The following is a 6,017-nucleotide window of genomic DNA, read 5'->3' on the forward strand; positions in this document are numbered from 1 at the left end:
GCTTTTGGGAGTTAATTAGCTCATGAGGGTAGAGTCTTCATGAGGGATTAGCCGCGTTCTAAGAAGAGAGAGGAGAGTTTGCTTCCTCTTTCTCTCTCCTGGCTGAGGATATCAGGAGAAGATGGCTTTCTACAAGCCAGGAAGACAGCCCTCACCAGAACCTGACCACACTGGCTCCCTGATCTCGGGCTATCAACTGCCAGAACCCTGGGAAATAAGTGTTTGTTGTCTGAGCCACCCAGTCTGTGGTAATTTGTTAGAGCAACCTGAGCCGACTAAGACAGGTGTGAAAACTCTTCTCTGCTGAAGCATGGGCAGGTGGCTGAGAGTTCCTCCTAAAATGGCTGTGCCTGTGGTGATGAAAACATCAGTTATACTAATGACGAAGAGATTGGGCTCAGGATATTTCTGAGTCAGAAAACTGGATGGCTCTAGGAATTCTATTAGAAGAGTATCCCATCTAACACCTGTTGTCAGCATAATCTGTCCTGTTCTCATTCACTTTGAATGATCTGAATATCAGTTCCCGTTGGGATCTGTAAAAGCCGAGGGCAGAACATCTGAAGCTTTATAGTGCCAGATGCTGAAGAATATATATGATTTTGTTAGTAAGAAACAGGATGCCTGTTTTTGGAAAGATTACCCTGAGAAAGGGGACTTTTTTTTTCCTTCAATACTCCCTTCCTCTGGCCCCCATCACTGCTTTGAGGCTTCCTAATTGGTGTCCCTGCTGGCCGTGTCTTCCCGTCCTGCATCCTCTGCATACTCATCCAGCCTCCTTACAATAAGGGAAGAGGAGCCATCAGATTGAGGCTGGGGCTGCAGCCAGGCCAGAGGACTGGTTCAAAGGCAGAACAATGAGATTACCCAGAAACCATTGAGAGACAATTTTCAGAGAAGGAGACATGTGGGAGACCAAGTTGCTGCTTCTTTGCTTTGATGGTGAAATAGACAAGCAGGCAGTGATGTGTGTAATTGTAGAACTTCAAGGTTGAATTATTTTTCACTCTAAGCTGAGGTGGCTGCTTCTAGTTGTGCACCAGTCCTTTGGGCCCCCAAGAAGATGGTTATATAAGTGGACAGAAACTCAAAGGGATCCTTGTGGTGGGACATCCAAGGAGGAGGAAGCTACTACTCAAAGCTTTATGGCCTTGGTATAGGGTAGTGGACTAACCCATGAACCCTCTCATGCTTCTGGTGGGGATGGGAGAGGAGCACAGAGGAAGGTGGAGATTGAGGGCTTATTTTACATATTCATTTATATACTCATCCCTCACTTTAGCCTCCAATACCATTTTACAGGTAAAGAAACAGAGGTTCAAGAGATCATCACCTGCCCCAGCACTTACACTGCTAGTAAGTGGCCTAAGCCAGGATTTGACCCCAAACCTGACTCCAAGAGCTTCTACACCAACCACACTGCTTCCTATTATTATTCAATGAGAAAAGGAAGACACTTTCAACCTCATTAGTCATTAATACTTTTTCTAGTTACGATTGCTGGATGACTTAGTCCATTCTGTGTTGCTATAAAAGAATACCTGAGGCTGGGTAATTTATAAAGAAGAGATGTTTATTTGGCTCAAGGTTCTGCAGGCTGCACAAGAAATATAGCAAGCATAGCACCAGCAGCTGTATCTGGTGAGGTCCTGAGACTGCTCCCACTCATAGCAGAAAGCAAAGGGGAGCCAATGTGTGCAGAAATCACATGGCAGGAGAGGGAGCAAGAGAGAGGTGGGGGAGGAGTCGGGCTCTTTTTTTTTTTTCCTCTTGAGATGGAGTCTTGCACTGTTGCCCAGGCTGGAGTGCGGTGGTGCAATCTCGGCTCACTGCAACCTCTGCCTCCTGGGTTCACGCCATTCTCCTGCCTCAGCCTCCCGAGTAGCTGGGACTACAGGCACCCGCCACCATGCCCGGCTAATTTTTTTTTTTTTTTTGTATTTTTAGTAGAGACGGGGTTTCACTGTATTAGCCAGGATGGTCTCGATGTCCTGACCTAGTGAGTCGCCTGCCTTGGCCTCCCAAAGTGCTGGGATTACAGGTGTGAGCCACTGTGCCCGGCCAAGTCAGGCTCTTTTTAACAACCAGTTCTTGAAGGAACTAATAGTGAGAACTCACTCGCACTCTCCTACCCCCAGGTAGGGCATTATTCTATTCATTCTTTTAATGGGGGATCATCACCCCCATGATCCAAACACCTCCTGTGAGGTCTGCACCTCCAACACTGGGATCAAATTTTAATATGAAGTTTGAAGAGACAATAATCCAAACTATAGCACTGGATAACACAACACCCCAACATTTAGTGGCATAAAACAATCATTTTATTATTCTCATGGATTCTGTTAGTCAGAAATTTGGAGAAGACATAGTAGTACCAGCTTGTTTCTACTTCATAATGTTTGCAGGTGCCCATACTCACATATTTGGTGACTGATGCTGGCTTTTGGCTGAGACTTCAGTGAGACTATTGACTAGAAGAACACTGACACTGGATCTTTCTGTGTGGTCTCTCTGCCTGGGCTCATTTGGGCTTTCCTGGAGAATGGCAGCTAGATTCTGAGAGTGGGTCCCTGGAGAAGAAAGTGGAAGCACATGACAGAGCTTTGATCTAGCCTTGGGAGTCACGTGGTGTCACTTTTAGCATATTCTATTGCTTGAGTTAGTAAAAAAGATCCACCCAGGTTCAAAAGGAAGGGCCACAGACTCTGTAACTCAAAGGGAGGAGTGTCAAGGTCACCTAGTAAGACGAACATGTGCAATGGGAGATATTATTGTCACCACCTGCCAAAACACCTTACAGTGAAAGAGTCTGATGGTTTTCCAGAGCTTGCTTTTTACTGGAGAAAGGATGAAAAGGAGATGGAGAGGTGATGAAGGATACTCTATGTCTTAAGGGAGAAAAAGAGTCCCCAGGGTGGTGTCAGGGTTCAGAGCAAGAAAGAACTCTGCCACTGCATACTTTATTATTTGACGTCTTCTTTCACCTGAAATGTGACTGCCAGAACTGCTGCCTGGTCTTTCTTTCCTGGTTCTTGCATTAACCTATGCCCACTTAATCAGAAGAAACTTTGCCCTCCTCACCCAAGGTTTTGGTCATTAAGATGGTCACCTCTCCAGGTGGAGCACTCTCCTGATTTAGCAGCTTCAACAATTTGAAGATTATTGGCTCTAACCAACCCAGCTGTTTTTCTATAATATCTCCCAGGTGGGAAACAACCACTCTAAAGGCCATGTTCTCTTATTATCCTCATATAAACTCTCCAGAGAGGGACTTCACTTCTTGAGATAGTGGTCTTTGGTTCAGTAAAAGTTCAAAAAATGAACATTTCTGGCCAGGCGCAGTGGCTCATGCCAGTAATACCAGCACTTTGGGAGGCCAAGGCGGGTGGATTACCTGAAGTCAGGAGTTCGAGACCAGCCTGGCCAACCTGGTGAAACCCTGTCTCTATAAAAATACAAAAATTAGCCAGGCATGGGGGCACACGCCTGTAATCCCAGCTACTCGGGAGGCTGAGGCAGCAGAAACACTTGAACCCAGAGGCGGAGGTTGCAGTGAGCCAAGATCGTGCCACTGCACTCCAGCCTGGCCAACAGAATGGGACTCTGTCTCAAAAAAAAAAAAAAGGAATATTTCCTTGTAATCAACAACAGCAGCAGCAACAATATTATATTCAGTAAAGGAACCGGGGACCCTAAAGCCAACAAAAAATTCAGAAGGGATGGTGCCAGGATGTCCATAGACTTAAAACATACTGTGTAATTCTGTTGCACATTGAGATTGAGAACAACTAACTGTCTGATATGATTTGTCCTGACTACCTTCTTAAATATAACTGCCATTCTTCTTCTTGCTCATATTTATCTCCAGGCCACAGGTCTTCTTGACCAGCCTCTAATATACTAAGTCAGGTCTTGTCCTCTGATCTTTGCACCTACTTGGCCTCCAGACCTAGTTGCTTACTGGACTCACTTCTTCACTTAATTCATGTGGTGAGACTTATGCAGGTGTTCTAGTCAACAGCCCTGCTGAAGTCTCAGCCAAGAGCCAGCATTTAACCACCGAATATGCGAATGTAGACACTTCCAGATGATTCTGTCCCTCAGCTGCTGAGTCACCCTGGCCTTCACGTCTGAGCTGAGGCTGCAAACATTGTGGAGCACAGACCAACTATCGCCACTGTGTCTTCTCTCAATTCTCTTAATTCAGGTCTATACTCAAATAATAACTCCTTGGAGAGAATATCTCTGATTACCTTTGTTCAAAAATGATATTCTTAATCATCTTCTATCCTCTTCTTTTTTTCCCTTTCTAGCACTTACCTGATAATACATCCTTGTTTGTTAGTTTTTGTTGCATGCCTCCCACAAAGGGATGTAAACTCCATAATGACAGGGACATTGGTGCCTGGGGAAAGTGCCCAACACAGATTAGACAGGTATCAGTGCAATAAATATCTGTGAATGAATAAACACTTGATAATTATGCCACTAGTTCCTTTTCCTAGAGTCATATCAGATGCTATTGTACAATCTCCACCCTCTTTGCCCTTAAACTTGGCCTTGGATTGTGCCTCAGAATCCCTCACAACACAATCACGCATTACTGATCTGGGTCAGTAGATGAGATGAAACCAATTTTCCATACCTGGTCTATAGCATTAATTTTGGTATGTTCATTTATTGTTTTATTGTTATTTGGGTGTGTGCAATCAGATACTAGTTGCTCTCTGGGGCCAAAAACAGAGTCTCATACTATATTTGGCATATAGAAGTTCAAAAAGTCCTAGATGAATTGAAATGATTTGTGATAATTTTCAGATTAAGCCTTTGGCAAGGCAGGAGGAAGGCTGAATCAAGATATGATCACCAGGCTTCCCAAGGTAAGAGGTAGATAATTGGCACCACACTGGTGGAGGAAATTTCCAGAACTGACAGAACTGAAGTTACCTCCCTGCAAGATAGGGTGGAAATGAGAAAATCAGTTGGGAAAGCAGAGATTTTAAGTTATAGGATGTTCAATTTGAACCTCAGTAAGATTTGGAAATTGTTTTCTGTTTATCCTACCACAAAACATCTAGAACTTCATTTGCATCATCTGTTTGCATATGTTATGATATTGGTCAAATGGAATTTCTCCAGGGCCAGGCCCAGATGCTTGGGGTGAGGGAGAGGGTGGGGAGGGGAAAGTGACAGCTGTAATGTATTCTCCAGACTTGAAGATCAATGAGCCTGTGTTATTAGGTGGTTTGTTTTAGGAGAAATGAGATCTGAAATTATCTTTAACCAGCAGGCTTTCACTTCCTGGTTAGATTTCAATGGAGTCTACTTCTTAATATTTTCATGGCTGTCATCTGAAGGCCTTGCTCATGCTAAGTGTTTTTAAGACAGGAGAAAGATCCTAATTGGTTGCGATTGCAATCATTTCTCCTTTGGAACATGCCTAGTCGAGAAGAACATCCCTATTGAAACTGAGAGAGAAATGCCATTTTTGGAAAGAGCTAGTTTAAACAAAAATTACTATTACCTATAGAAACATCATTCACCTGTATTAACAACGTATCCATCACTCACCCAAACTGTGAAAGAACATAGATACCCACTAAAATGAGTTCAAATGTTTACTCTCCTTCCCCTCCCCCAGCGAGTTGCCAAGATCTAATGGTCAATAAAACCATTTTATTCCCAACATAATTGCATGAATAAGACCAGAAACATGATCCAAGGAAAGATGTTGCCTTTCCTTGCTGCCGCTGACAGGGTTGCTTAGAATTTGGGCAGTTGGAGCTGGGGAAAAGCTTTGTTCGTTTATTAAAATGAGGAGTCAGGTCTGGATTCTAGTACCTGGGCTCTAAGCAATGACTTCCTTCCCTTCCCTTCCTTCCTTCCTTCCTTCCTTCCTTCCTTCCTTCCTTCCTTCCTTCCTTCCTTCTTTCCCTTCTTCCTTCCTTCCTCTCTTTCTTCTCACAATTCCTTCCTTCCTTCCTTCCTTTCCTTCCTTTCCTTCCTTCCTTCCT

The sequence above is a fragment of the Piliocolobus tephrosceles genome, chromosome 9 (assembly GCF_002776525.5).
Source record: "Piliocolobus tephrosceles isolate RC106 chromosome 9, ASM277652v3, whole genome shotgun sequence".
In the NCBI taxonomy this organism is placed as follows: domain Eukaryota; kingdom Metazoa; phylum Chordata; class Mammalia; order Primates; family Cercopithecidae; genus Piliocolobus; species Piliocolobus tephrosceles.